Source organism: Lycorma delicatula, chromosome 5, assembly GCF_047948215.1.
Source record: "Lycorma delicatula isolate Av1 chromosome 5, ASM4794821v1, whole genome shotgun sequence".
NCBI classification, from domain to species: domain Eukaryota; kingdom Metazoa; phylum Arthropoda; class Insecta; order Hemiptera; family Fulgoridae; genus Lycorma; species Lycorma delicatula.
Window position 1 is genome coordinate 28,215,995 of NC_134459.1, and position 16,234 is coordinate 28,232,228.

Genomic DNA, 16,234 nt, shown 5'->3' on the forward strand with positions numbered 1-16,234 from the left:
TTTATTTTTTTTTTAAGTAAGTTTTCCGTTGGGGAAACTATAAAAAATAGGTTTAAAAAACATAAGATTAAGTACTAAGATTCTGTACTGAAATGGAAAACGGTCTCGGAAACAGAAAATATTTGTTAAAAATATGAAATTAAAAAAGCTGACACAGTTGTAGGACTTTCCGTCACGCGGCTAAAACCGCATTCCGATAAAGTCCTACAACTGTGGGTTTTTTGTAATTCACGGCTTACACACGCACAAACTTATGTACACGCACAACTTAATTTAAAATATTTATCATTTTATTTAAATATAATATTTTTTTGTTCATTTAATTCAATGATTCTAACTAAACCACGGGCGCATACCGTATTTAATTCGCGTGGGTGTGGCGATACTAGCGGCAACGGTCGGCACTAACTAAACTAATGTAATTTCACTAATTATATAGAACAACTTTCGCTTGTTCAGTCGGCAGACTGGTGTAGCCGCGAGGTTTATCGCGCCAGGTACGGATCGAGTTCGAAACTAGCCAGGTCAAATTACTATTTTACACTTTAAATGTTATTCATTTATTTAATTTTACCGCTCAGCTGTGACGTCACAACATAAACTGTTACAAAAAATGTTTTTGGGGAGGGCGTGTGATTTTGCAAAGTTTTTTTTTTCAAATATTGTTATTTTTTAGTTGTTAACAATTGTACCTAAGAAAAATATTACCATAATTAGCGACATCTCGAGATACTGAGGGTGACCTTGCTGTATAGGCTCATACCCTTGATCTTTTAAGATGAAAATATAATGGCATCAGTGCCCCGTATATAGAAGTAATATGACCAAGTTTGGTCAAAATCGGTCCATAGTTCTGGAGATGTAAGGTGATTTAGAGGCCAACAACACCTTAAATATTGTTCACGGGAAGTGATATCTCTTGATTTTTTTTATACTATCTCTCTCTATCTTCCTTGAAATAAATTTTCATCTTATTTTACCTTTTATTAGAAGCAAACATATTGCAGAATACGCGTAATTTTTTTATTGCAAATAGTTGTTTTTATTTGCATGTATAAACAGTGGTAGGAATAATACTTGTTTTTTTTAATTTTTATTACTTTTAAGACCATAATGGATCACTTTAGTTCATTTTTTTGGCAAGTTCTTTCTTTTCTTGCTGATTTGTTGTTAGCAGCTTTTCTTTTTTGCCAGTAATTTCTAAGGGTTTCAGATCTTCTTGGCCTTTCTTGTTCAGAGTACACCCGGCTTATTGTCTTCTTGGGTTTTGATAGGAATCTTGTTTCTTTATTTTTTAATTTCTCATAGTTTCCGGTTTTCGTTTTTAGGTTTTCACGGGTTATGTCTAATCCTCCATGTCTTTCTGTATTTAATATTTGTTTTATTGTAAATTCGTTGTTTATTTATTAAAAAATTTATCTGAGTTATCTCCACATTATCATTCTTTCATTTCTTTATTTTTTTTAATAAATTTTCAGTATCTGCCACTGTGGCGCGAATGATAGTTTCTCGGCCTTTCATCTGGAGGACTCGGGTACGAATTCCAGTCAGGCATAACATTTTCACACGCTAAAACAATTGTAATTTCATCTCCTCCTATGAACCAATACCTAACGGTGCTAACGGAAGCTAAAAATAAAAAGTAAATTCTAAGTACCTGTGATTGTTTAACAATTAATTGACCTGATCATCTTCTATTTTTATATTTTAAATACTGTTGTACTTAAACTTACGGTTTGTAAGGAGAATAATTAATGTAATTATTCCATTCTAAATTTTAACAACCGGTTCAAATTTAGAATTTGGTCATATCTCTACATCTAATATTTAAGTAGAAGACTGCGTACACCTTTGAAATACATGAAGACTTGAAGATAAGAGAAAAATGAAAAGTTAGGAAAAATATTCGTTTATTTAATAAACTGGAGTTCTTTTTTATCAAATGGGAAGTTTTGCAGTTTTTTATTGTTATTTAGTTGAATTTATTTTAAAAAAACAATTGCATCCTGTATTTTAAAACATAAATATATCTGAAAAGGGTTTAAAGCAAGAAAAAAAACACAAATCTAAAGAGTATCGGAGTCAACAAAATGGATTGTGATATCCGAATGGAAAGTAAAAATAATAGTAATAATAAAATTCAGAGGGATAAGGTAAAAAAATGGAATATGAGCATCGTTGATTTTCCCGCGCATTAAAGCTGCGTAGTATTATGTAAACTAGTACTTTACATAATAAAAACGTTTTACCTTTTTACGTGAGTTTTTATAAATAAGGTTGCATTGGGTGTAAAATAATATATATGCTAACGGATAAAATAAATGTAAATTTATATTATAGTTTAAAAAATTCAAATATTGAAATATTTTCGACTTTTTCCATTACGTTCTATAAAACCGATGTTTTTTCTTTACTTTTTTCTCAACCAACGAACAGAAGGAAATTATTACATTATTTATGTTGGTTTCACTTACTTTGTTGAAACGGATACATTTTGTGAAGAAATAAAAGTATATAAAACGAGTTTCCATTCTCCTTTAAATTTTAGCTTTCGCACTGTTGAACTTAAATATTAACGTACTAAAATTTTACTTTCGGGTTTTTTAATGGATTGTAAACCTATTATAGTATATGATTCTTTGTTATAGTTTTTTTATTTCCTTTTTTTTACATTTCTGAGTGGAATAATGCACTGGGAATTTATGTTTAAAACAACGCTTGTTAGATTGAACATTCCCTCCCGGAATTTTCCCATATTTTCTCTTTGCTTTGTGTTTAATTTCATAGAATATACATGTCCTCTTTGTATCATTTCAATTTAGTAGATAGGATGCTAACTGCATTATAGAAAAACTATTGGTGTTATCCCTTTTTAATCATGCATAATGTCTTTTAATAATTTTGTTTTTATGAAATTGGTATATTAACAGCTGTATTATTATTGCTAATTTATTACACTCAGTTATTATGTAATTCCAACGTTTCAACACAAAACGTTTTAGTTATTTACTTCCAATTCAAAAGAAATTATATCAGTAATTGTAACGTAAATATAAAAATCCTATTTGTTGAAATTAGGCATAATTCATGCTGTATTTAACTTAAGTTTATTTCATTTAATTTAAGTTTATTATAGGCAAACTGCTGTGTTCCTTGATGGGACACAGCACCCGGGTGGGGGTGCGAGATTTGTCTCTGGCTCGGACCGGAATGAGGTTGCGTTCCCCTTGTTAGGTGACTTAAAATGGTCAACTTAATTGGGTGTAGGTCTGAATTTCTATGTTGCGTAAAACATAATATGGATTGGTATGAGTATAGCACTGGGTTTAACTTTTAAATCGTTCGTTCTTTGAGGCATTCAAAGTCACGAATGGTGTTGTCAAATCTTTGCTAGTCGTGGGGTTCGCGGTTTCGGCCAGTTTGTTTGAGGGAATCATGTACGGTTGGATGTGAAGAAGGTTGGAAGTTTGAGTCCTACGTGAAGGTGAAATTTGATTTGTATTTTACTGATGCAAATGTCTGCCGAGACATTTACATCGGTGGCATCACGACCAAGGCCTGGCTGATGACGGTGAGATGTAATCAGTTAGATGGTTTAAAGACGACCTCCGCTAAAGCCCCTCTGGGTTTGGAACGGAGGGGGCGCTGTGGCGACCGGTAACGTCACAAGGTGGGTGTCTTCCCCCTGCGGGTTTGGGATGTGTCCTTTATATGCAGCGTTTTTATGTAAAAAAAAAAATAAAAGAATGTTTTAATACATAATTAATAATATTACTGTCATTTTTATAAAAATTAATCCATTTGGTTTCACCCGGTTCCCGAAAAGGTTTGATATTTATATTTAAGATTTCATTATCCAAATTAGACAAATATTTATAAACATTCATTTTAATACAGAAAGGAATATTATCTTGAATTTATTAAGTGAGGTATCAAACAATTGTACTAAAAAAAAAATATAAGTACGATAAGTGGTCCATAACAACATTTAAGGAATTATTGTTAAAGAATAGGTGTTTATAGATGCAGGTGCTAATAAAGTATGGTTACACTAAAATAAATTTTAAATCATTAAACATAGAAAAATGAAATATTTTTTTTTATGAACGACCTTTTTTTTATAAACCCCGGAATTTTTTGAGTATGCTAGCACCGGGAATTCCATAGGTAATCCCCCTGGAGGGCAACTCAAAATTTTAAATGAAAAGGGTAGAATTGAATGATCATTTTACAATGCATTAAAAAATCTGATATGGTCACTACATGGCTTCTTATACCAATTATGGTATAAAGATTGAGACTGTAATATGTATTACCTGCTCTCCGTCTTAACCCAAGATCATGTTGCAGTCTCAATCATTAAAGATTTCAATATCTCGACACAAAATCCAAAAACTGCAACGCTACATTAAAGACCTCACAATTTGTCATTAAAACTAGATCAAAACGCTTTAATTTCCATATTTATTTGTATCAGTACGTTGCTTAGATCGGGAGATTTGCAGCATTAAAGACAAAAGTGGCCTTTTTTCCTTTAAAGTTGAATATTTTGGTTCAGAAAAATCGTAGAAACATACAAAAAAATAGAGACTGCAATTATTACGTTTTACAGATGGTAAGTTTAAAAATTTTAGGGGGGCGCTAGAAAAATTTTGATCTCAATGTGGGCAGTGAGGAAAGATTTGAAAATCAATGGTCAAGACCAAAGTAAACCATATATGTATGTCGCACTGCTTTTGGCCTATGTCCCAGAATCAACGGAACTAATTTTCTTCAAATTTGCCTCAAATATCTCTATATATGGGACATTGATGATATTAATTTTAATTCATAATTCGTTAAAGGAGTGGGAAATACCGCGAAAAAAATAATTTCGACTTTCTTCATAGGCATTTTAGAGAAAACGTTTTAAAGCAAATTTGTTACTTATAATGCATGCGCATTATAAAATACATTATAAATAATGCAAATTAAAAAAAATCAATCCCACCTCTTAAAAGTAAAATATATGTTTTTTTGTTCTTTTGCTTTATCTCCCTTCGGTGTAAATGTTTTTAAAACATTTCTTCAAAGTTTATACTTCATAATAAAGGTATCAAGAAATGTACAATTTTTTAAAGTTGACATAAAATGCAGAAATTTTTTTGAAAATTTTCCTTTTTCTTATTTTAGCCTATATTAGAACGCGATTTAGAGAAAACTTTACTTAAGCAAATCTGCTAAGCTTAACTCACCTATATAAAAATATTTTTCGAAGAATTTATTCCCCATCTGTAAAAAAAATATTTTTCGTTTTTAGGCTCTAATTTATTCAACTTTTGTTATTAAAAAAATAAATGTATCTTTTTTCATTACTTAAAGGGTTATTAAAATTAAAGTAATTTTGGCACCTATTTTCTATTCTGGACCCGAAATGTGAACCAATTTTTTTTATTACTTTCATAAAAGTTTTACTTTTCTCCCAATATTTAAAAAAAATTCTCTTTTAAATATATATATTTCTTATTATGGATCACTTCTTTATAAACAAATTTTTCCAGTACAGTAAGGAAATCCCAAAAATAAAAAAAAAGTTTATTCAAAATTTGAGATTATGTATGCTTAAATCGTAATTTTGCTTATCATATGGAAGTCATGCAATACTTTACCAACTTTTTTTATTTGTGGTTATGTATGCAAAGATAAAAGGTTGTATTTCTTAAAATAGATCTGATGGTTTTTTCGTTTATTTACTCTGTACATATACCTAATTTACTTTTTTTTTTATTCCAATTAATTCTGGATCAGGATTTTTAGGTGTAGAATTTATGAATACGGTTGTACAGATTTATTTTAAGTTTAATTATCCGTTTACTGTTCGTTTGTAATCATTCATACATCTTTAATTTTTTGTTTCCTAATTCTTTATTTTAATTAGCAACTCTAACATTTCAGAAAATTACTCTGTAAGAAGATAACAAATAGTATACGCGTGTAAAAGAAAATAGTTGAAAGCAGAAAACTGTTGAAAAATAAGGAAAAGAAAATGAAACCGAATTGTTTGTATTTTTTTTTAGAAACGATCTGTTAAGAAAAGTAATAGAAATAATAGTCGTAGGAAAGCGTGGGAAAGATAGAAAAACGTAGCAGTTGTTGAATGACATTGAAATTATGGGTTCCTTAAGGGAGCATGAAAAGGAAAGTAGATGACAGAATATTTCTTAAAGGAAAACCTCTTAACACCTGTCTTGAGAAATGCCATCATCATCAACATGTTTTAGCATCTTTGTTTTACTTATTATTTTATTTTACATTCTTACATTGTTTTACCGACAGATCATGTGATCCTTATTTCCTATTTCTACTTTTAAAATCGTATCCAGAATATCTTTTGATTCGTATATATTATTAAATTTTTCTTATTTTGTGAAATTTTTTATTTATTATACAAAAGTTTTAACAGGTTACAAAAGTTTAGCCATTTTTCAAGAGCGAGAATCATATTTATCTTCTCAATTTTTTATTTTAAAATAATATTTAATAATTAAAATTCTTTTTGAAATATTTTGGATCATTGAAGTTTGTGTTATTTCATATTATCACTTCATAAATTTTGTCCGAATATTTCTTCAAATAGGCATTTATCTTTTTGAAAGTTATTCCTCGTAAAATTGGTACGTTCGAAATAAATTTTATCTGATGAAATTATCTGGTTGAAATGAAATTGATTAATTTTCCACTATTTTTTTATGTATATAACATTCTAATTTATAATAGACTATAAGATAAATTTTCTACAAAATTTCACTTATGTAGCGGAAATCCTGTTAAGATGAAGAAATATCGCTAGATAAAATTTATTGAAAATTATATGAATTTCTCTTTCGTCTTGTGAATTTTTTGAATTAATACTAAGCGAAGAAATGTCAAAAATAATCTTTTCTGAAAGAGTTGTTATGTAACTTGTCTATATAACCTAAATACATATTGTATATCTTTCATCAATGTTCCTAAAACTGAGTTGTTAAACGTTTAAAAATATTTGTCTTTACAACTATTTCGTGATGAGATATTGTATCAAAGAAAATATTATATAAAAACGAAAATATTGAAGGTGTTACGTGATATATTTATTTTTTAGGTAGATTTCATAACAAAGCTACCTAATTTAATGGGTACCATGATTCGACTTCCGGAAAATTTCGACATGTCTTCGCGTTTCACATGCCCCAGACCCCAAAACCACCATCAGTTCAAATGTTTATATACTTATATTTATTCACTTGCTTGTGGACACGATAATTGTCATTATTTTGCGCCAATCACTTTCAAATTGTCCCCTAAAAAAACTCGACTCAAAATCTCCATCGAGTTCGTTAACGGCCAAAATCAGACCATGGGGGTGGAAATGGGTGGGCTTTTTCGAAAAACAAAAATATTTCTATAACTTTCCTATTAAGTAAAATATCAAATTCGTTCTAAAATATCAAATATCAAGTTCTTACTGTTCTTAGGATAGGGGCCTAAAACTTATCTAATTAAAGCTTTTTGATATCACCAACTATTGGCTCAGGGGGGAATGGAAAAAGTGGGATTTCCAAGACAAATAAATCATACCTTCCTTTATAGGCACAGTATCGAATCTCTTTATTGATCATTAGTTCTCTAAACATTACTTAATACTGTTCTCTGAAACAATTTTTGATATGACCAATCCTTACGGCAAGGGATGACAAAAATGTTGCTGGAATTGTAAGATGGGGTTTATATTCTAAACATGTGAAACTTTTTTTCACATGCAACCATTGTCGCATTGAGTAAATTTTTAAGTTTATTTTAACTTTAAGATGGAAATCTTTTTCATCCCCTACTTAGCAATGGTGAAATCTACCTCCGCCTTTCGGCGTACCTAAAGGGATTTTTTTTTTTTAAATAGCTTAGTAAAAATGAAACAACCTAGATTCTAGATTCCGTATCCTTTCTTCATCTTGCAATAACTATTCAGGCAACCGCCTACAGACAACATATGCGTCTCCCTCCGCGAAGGGAGTTTATTCGACCCTTCACAAAACTATGACCCTATAAAACCAATTTCTTCTAAACCTAAACGCAGTAGCACCGAAGTCTTTCAGAGCACAGACTCAAGGGGAACCACGTCGGGAAGAAGACGGAAAAACTAAAAATAATTAATATAACCGCCATTAAAAATCAAAAACCCGTTTATGGTTTTCTAAAAAAATAGGAGCTAAAACATCCCCCGACATCGTTGCGTTCCATTCCGTAAAAAATGAAAAAAAAATTATCCTAATGCTTGGTACAAATATGCAGTTGGTTTAAATGTTTTAATTTAACTGCATCCATGTAAAATAATGTAAAAAAACAAATAAAAGCTTTTATTTTAAGAAGAAGCCGTCAGAAAAATATTTTAATATACCGAGAATTATTTTCCGAAAGACGCCAAAATTTCATAACAAACCGCATGAATTACAAGTATGTAGCTAGGGGAAGCCTACTCTTTTTAACAGTAAAGGAGATGAACGTCTGTTTTATAACATAAAATGCTTATATCATAAACTGAATAGCATATAAATGAACGAATAAACAAAAAAAAATTATATATTAACAACATTTATTAAGAAAAAATATCAGAAAATTAATGAAAGTAAAAATGGATTGTTTTGCTTGCTTTCATTAGTAAAGATTTAGTTTTTTTTTCGAAATCCTTCGTTGAATATTACAAAGTTTTCCTAATTTTAAACTTCACATAATTTCTTATTTATTATTAAGATTATTTTTTGTAAGCATGTTACCGTTTAAGTAATTTGTTTTCATATAAATTTTCTTTAAAAATAAAATATTTATGTAATGTTTTATGTAGTGGATTTTTTTTTTGTATTTTCTGTACTGTTACGTGCGAAAACAGCTTATTGTATTTTTTCCCTAAAAGATAAATTGACTGTACGTGTTGCTTACAAACTGCTATAATATTGGTCTTTCAGAACTTATTTTAACTAATATAGCTAAGTTTACATAGAACCTTTTCAACTTGATAGCATACTTTTTCTTATTTATAATTATTAAAGAAATATAACACCTTCATTTGCGTATAATAAATGTACTTTTTCTTAAAGAAAAAACCAAAAGAATTTTCTTTGTTTACGTTCATTAATTTAATTAACAAAAATAAAAAGAAACAAAAGTTATTTATTCATAACTGAATGAATAAAACGTACTAAAATTATTAACGCCGCTGCTATAAAAAGAACTGCCTTTGTTATTGTTTAAAGATACGGATTAATATCATGCAAAAAAAAAGTGCTGAATTTTATGTATTTAACTTAATTTTATATAATAAAAAAGTACGTTTTTTGTTAACTAAAAAAAGAATTATAAATTTTTACAAAAATATAAATGACAGGCATTTTTTTTTTAATAAAGATCATGTACTCTTTAATTTTCATAGTACGTCTGTAGTCTGTAGTTAATGTGGCTTTATATTCTCCTATTAAATCTTATTAGTCATTTAATGAAACGGTTCGCTACAAATCAAGTGATTGCCTACAAAGATAAATAAATAAAAAATTGTTATATAATAAAGGAAGTCATTAAAAATATATATTCAAAATTAAACTCATTTCATATTAAACTACTGAATAACAGTTACCGAATAAAAAAAAATCTGTTTAATTAAGGGTATCGATAAATAAATAAATATCTTGCCGAGTTGAATAACTCGATGTTTCACAAATGAAGAGTATATTAACTTGTTTTACAGTTTCTCTTTGTTATTGTCGTTCTTGTATCCATAATGCTTGTACACCTCCTGAATTACATGAGACAGAAATCTTTGAAAATAACTATGTTTACTAAGCAGAGAGGTTCGGTCACTTGTAGGATCGAATAATACTCATCTTTTGGGTTTAACACATTGATGTGCAACCATCTTATTCGGCTCATTGAAGGCGATGGCTGGAAACAACTTAACTTCATCTCTTTTTTCCTGGTGGGCGTAACGTGGAGTACTTATGATTTTTAAAAATGGAATTCATTTTTGTCTTATCTCAGGTCGCTTGCAAACATTACTGGCATGGCCTTTAGCACGCACATTTATAAACAAAAACGAATGATAGCCTATGAAAAATAACTTCTAACATCTGCTTTATAAAAAAAAATAACTCGAGAAAAAAATCTGTTTTGTAGAATTTTTGTTTCAAAGTATTTATTATTCTTATTTAGATCGGTACATAAATTTTATGGACGTCAGAAATGATAGGTCAACCAAGGATGACAAAAAAGACATCAGAAATTTGGTGGAAAAAATTGTACCAGAATATATTTCTTATAAAAATGATCATTATTTAAATTGTCTTTGTAATTATAAAGTTTTTTTCTAAAATATTCGAAATATTTATCCACGGTTTAAGTGTTTTGCTTTACGTATTATTTATTAATGACTTCTCAAAATATTGAACCATTCACTGTTCTACTTCGTAGATAACACAATTGCATTTATATCTGAAAATAGTTATTTTAAAGGTATTAAAATTTTTATTATTACTTCAAAAGATTATTCATACAGTAGGTTTTAACCATCTAACTTTAAATATGGATAAAACCGTTGCGTTAGGCTTCTCAAGTCGACGTAACATTGCTGATCGGCTGAATAGAATTCACATTAATATATTTCTGTTGCTCATTAGCTGACATTTTTGGGTGTTTTATTAAGTAACACGTTTTCTTGGGATGATCAAATATTTTTCTTTTGAAACGGATTGATAAAACGTTAACTTTGACATTATTATTAACCAACCTCGTGTAATTATGCAAATTGTATACGTTATTCTCCAACATTGGAGGCGATTAATCAAATTCACCGTATGCACAGGTGGTGAAAGTTGAATAAAAAGACTTTTATAAAAAAACTGAATATAGGACAAACCATCTGACCATTTATTTGTACCGTTATCGTTTATCCATCCAGTTAACATATTCTAACCCACCGGGTTGGTCTAGTGGTTAACGCGTCTTCCCAAATCAGCTGATTTGGAAGTCAAGAGTTACAGCGTTCAGGTCTTAGTAAATCAAGTTATTTTTACACGTATTTGAATACTAGATCGTGGATACCGGTGTTCTTTGGTGGTTGGGTTTCAATTAACCACACATCTCAGAAGACTACACTTCATTTACACTCATACATATCATCCTCATTCATCCTCTGAAGTATTATCTAAGGGGTAGTTACCGGAGGATAAACAGGAAAAAGAAAGAAAAGTTAACATATTCTGGTATATCCTGACTGGCCCTTTCAATTAATAAAATGTTGAAAATTTGATTAAATTCTTTTATAAATTAGGTGAATTTGCTTAATCGCCTTCATTGTTTATTATTTATTATTTGTGTTTTCAACATATACCAGCGAAGGTCCGAATTAGATTTGGGCTTTCACTGACGTATTTGGTAACATTCACCGCAGAATATTGAAATTCTCTAATTTCAATTTTATATACCCATTATTTGGTTACGATAAAAATAAAAGCATATTTGTTTATTTATCCATTTGTCTAAAAATATTAAATCGATTGTGAGAGAACATACTGAAATTGTCTCAAAAATTTTCTAATAACTCATTACCTATCTTTTTTAAACTCTCCCTTTACATTAAATACAAATTCAAAAAGAAAACATGCAATTAAAATGTTTAACTATTTGATTAAAAGCCGTTATTAAAAATTGCATTAGCCGTAACATAACTTTTCATTTGACCGAATGAAATTATTGGTTGTTAGACGTTGATCCGTATTAATTAGGATTATTAAGTGCATTTAAAAAAGCTAAACTTGTGTTGTTTGAATTATGTAACTGTATAAATAACAGCTATATTATTATTAATTTATTAAGATACGTATTGAATACTATATTTTATTAAAGTGGAAATTTTTATTTATTCTTTATGTATAAAACTACAGGTCAAAGATCGATGAAGGCTATCAAAATGACCTTTCAAATTTTTCAGTGTTGTTTTATTTACCCAAATAGATATGCACTTGGTTAATTATTTTAAAGAAAGATGTAATAGCCTAATGAAAAATTTTAAAATGATCATTAAAAACTTCACGGCGTATTTGATTTATGAAGAATTTTCTTTTATTATCTCTTATTGATTTATCAATTTCCATATCGATTGTTTTAATTACTTTTTTTATAGATTTATTAGTTTCTGATTTGTTATTATGGTTTTCAAAGCAATTTCTGTTATTATAATTTTATTTATTATCCAAAAATTTAGAGGTATAAAATTAGTACGCGATTAATAATCATGTAATTTTCATTCAGTCTGCTAATAACAATTTTTGGTAACCCTTAAATAACTTTTCAATAATTAAACGAAGAAAAATTATATTTATCAAATACTCATTTCTCAAAAGTTCTCTTTTCAAGTATGAGCATCATACATCAATCCCATCCTCTTCGGTGAAGTAACTCAAAAATTTTAAATAATAGGTTCGGGGCTGTAATATACGATTTTGAAGGATATTAAAAAACAAAAATTTTGACGTAAAAAACGTCGTGGTACGTCAAACATAACCTATTTGAAGCCCTGTAATGTTTTAAAAAAATCGCCTGCAGTAAATTTTCATATAGTTTCTCATATTGAAAAATAGATTTTTATGAGTTAAAAATATTTTTGTAAGTTTTTTGCTCGATTTAGACCATCTATAGACCATGTAAACTACGTTACCTACAATTTTTTATTTCTTACTCTAATAATTTTTCATGAATGGAGCTGTTTTCTTTCTTCAGACCACGCCAATGTGTTACGGATTTGTTTTATTAAACCCACTGAGATTTTTAATTTTGTCCCGAAATGTGTTCCGATGTTTACGGATATCGTCGTTCCATTTATTTTTCTTCGAGTTTTAATGTACGTGAGGATACGTTTTGTCATTCAAGCAAGAAATGTGGCCATATAATTGGATCTTGCGTTTTTTGGATTATAACTGTGTTTTTTTTTCACGGTGTTTGTAGGGTTCCTTATCGGTAGGAGGTTGTAATTATCATCGGTTTTCCTTGGATTTTCCTGATGATTCTTTCTTTGCGTTCAATTACTTGGGTATCACGTTTTGCTAATGATCGCAGGCATTCTGCTGCATACAAGTATTCGGGTTGGTTGACGGTGTTGAGGTGGTGGTGGTTTTAACGTTCATAGAAATCTATTTTTTATTGTAGATGTTTCGGACGAGTTGGTTCCACTTTGCTTTCTTTATTACTATTAGCATTTCTTTTAGTATTTTACTATTGAGTTTTTATTAAGGGATACTATTGAAACTTTTAAAATATCTTTATGATATGAAAAATATCTTTAAAATATCTATCAAAATGGCCACCATTTTGATTGTTTGTGATCACCATTTTTACGGTTGTTGCACCCCGATTTTTTTAAATCAAACGTTTTATTTTTCAATTCCATCTAAAATGATGTGTCACAACCCTGCCCTTTCTATTTAAAAGCTTTCTATTATTTCTGACGTCACGTACCATTTCGCTGGGGAAACATATAAGATACTTCCCTCATTACGTTTCACTCGGTCTTCAAGTATAACGGTTTTCTCCTAGACCTTTTTTCTGTTACGTTACCGCATTATTCTTTCTTCAGAACGCTATTAATATTTATTTTTAGCTCTAATATTTACTCGTTTATTAATTAAATTCTGTTCTTGTGCTAACTTTATTAAATGAATTACAAAATGAGCTTTCATTTCTAGTTAATTTTTTTTAGTCCTGAATTATAAACATCAGATTCAGCGATATTTTTTATACATTAGTTAATGATTTACCTAAGTATAAAATGGAGTACAGAATGTCTATACAGTTGTTTGATTCATAGCGTTTGCGTATTATTTTATAACAGACGGTGGAGATTCCCATCAATTTTATTAGTAATCTTACAACCCTTTCACCTTACAACTCATTCTCTATTCTATCGATGATTTTAATTATAATCTATATAGAGTCTTTAGTAATTATTAGTAATATTCGAAAAAAAAACAAATTGTTATTTTTAACGTTGCCATGATATTGAAAATGATCATGCAAACACTTAAATAACGAACAAAAACCTGGTCTTAAATGTATTTTAATTTAATATTTAAATATAATAACTGATGTAAATTATGAAATAATTTACATCAGTTATTATATAATAATAACTAAATATTATATATTAATAATTGCGAAACAGGGAAAAGAAGTAAAAAAAAAATGTTTATTTTTATTTGTTTTCTTTACAAGTGTTATCCTTGTAAATTGCAACTCATAATAATAATAATAATAATAATATTAATAGTAATGAAAATGATAATGATAGTGCAGAATTTAACTAGTTTTAATGAGATATACAACTCGGTTTTCCGTATAATTCAGATTTATTTTTTTTCATGATAACTTTTGTTGGGTATTCTTAATGGTTACAATCTACATGTTGCTTCTTCTGATAGGATTTCTTAAATTATAATAATAAACCTAAGTAGGGTAGGTGAAATGATTTTTGTTTTCCGTTTTATCTTATTTACCATTTTACTATGTTAGCAGTTAAGTTTTTGGAGTAACCTTTCTCTATCAAATTCTAGCCGCTAATGCAACTAGAGTTGCTCAATTCCTTATTTATAATTCATTCCACTATCCTTTTCTTAAATAAATTATACTCAGACCGGTAATTCTTATCTACTATATTTTTTTATTTACCTCGTCCTTTTCCAGAAACTTCTAAATAATTCACTTGAAAAATTTTTTTTTTTCTTTTTGCTGACACAATTAAATATCTACAATCTGTTCTTTGGAGCAAAGAATAGATATGTTGACACAATAATTGGCTTGAAGGAAAGAAAGCACAACAATTAATTCTATATTTCATTTTTTATGCTAACTGGCATCCTATAATAATTGCCAATGGATGATAATGAAATGCATTTCTTATAGGGTGTGAAAAAATGCCATGTTTAACCGGGACTCGAATCCAGAACCTCCGAATGTAAGCCACAGTCCATCAGTCTGCCACAAAGGTAATTAAATTAAATTAAATAAATTTATTTATATATAAATATTCCTAAGTATTTTTGTTGTACAGCTTGATTCACAAAAAATTTAACAAAATGTTCTATTACTTAGAATACAGAAGAAAGTCATATAAGGTTCTAAACACTTCTTTGGCGAGTGTCGGTTGGCGAAAAATTTCACTCTGATTTCTCGCGTCTTCGGTTAACTTAAGCCAATCTGTTATTCTTGGGACCCAAATTAAAAAGAACATTTCGTGGTTTTATATAAAATCTGATCTGAAAAATTGATTTAGTTTCTGAGGTCTTTATTCATACTATTTTACTTAGAATGAAATTCTCTATAAGTTAATTTAGAATTTTTATTTGTATATTACCTAATTAGCAAAATTATTTTGCGCCAAACATAAAATACCGTATTTATTCGAGTAGCCCCCGCCCCCGAATAAGCCCCGCACCTCGATTTTCCGGACCGAAAATCTTTTAAAAAACCGAGTATATACTGGTATTTTAAAGTGCAACAGATATGATAAAAAAAAACGTAAATACGAAAATATTCAGAAAGTAAAGCATTTAATTCGTTCATTTAAATTACAATATTAATATTACATTAATAATTAATTACCGTAAATACTAGTTAAGTTCAGAATCAGTAGCCCAGTAAAACAAAAAGAAAGTATCATGTTGAAAAGGATCACTTCAATACACATTTTAATATGGGATCTTATTTTTAATTAATCACAGTCACTGTCAATGTCTGTAGAAGATTACCAGTAGTCTCTATGTCGCTTTGCCAAAGGTGATCGTCTTCACTTCCATCAAGTTCATTAGATATTCCGCATTTTTTAAAACCTTTCTTACTAATTCCATAGAAAAACGTTACCAAGCCTCTTTTATCCAAACACAAATCTGGTTAAAATCTGGCCGTTTGATTCTTCCTGTAGGCGTGAGAAAGAAATTTTCATCATCCATTTACTGTACAGTTGTTTTAATGCAGATTTGAAAGGTTTATTAATGCAGACATCTAGTGGTTGCAATAGAGACGTCAATCCGTCTGAAATTATTACTTGGTTTGTCATACCCTTTTTTAAAATGACTCACTTTATCAGTCGTATGCTCTCGATAACTATCCATTACTATCATACCGGTATTTGTTTTATCAAGTAAATCTCCTAATCGCTTTTGCGATCGACACATTTCTGTCG

General features: G+C 29.2%; 1 protein-coding gene across 11 annotated transcripts in view; it reads left to right on the forward strand.

The window, feature by feature from the left end:
* The window catches only part of Mgat2 (alpha-1,6-mannosyl-glycoprotein 2-beta-N-acetylglucosaminyltransferase), an 858,981-nt gene that overhangs the window by 235,377 nt on the left and 607,370 nt on the right, over positions 1–16,234 (forward strand). For 8 of the 11 annotated variants that reach the window (XM_075365853.1, XM_075365854.1, XM_075365859.1 and 5 more), the window contains one exon: positions 14,956–15,038. The exons of the other annotated variants lie outside the window; for them this stretch is intronic. The gene's annotated coding sequence lies outside the window, so the exon portion shown is untranslated. The remainder of the gene's footprint in view (positions 1–14,955; positions 15,039–16,234) is intronic. 11 annotated transcript variants of the gene reach the window in all.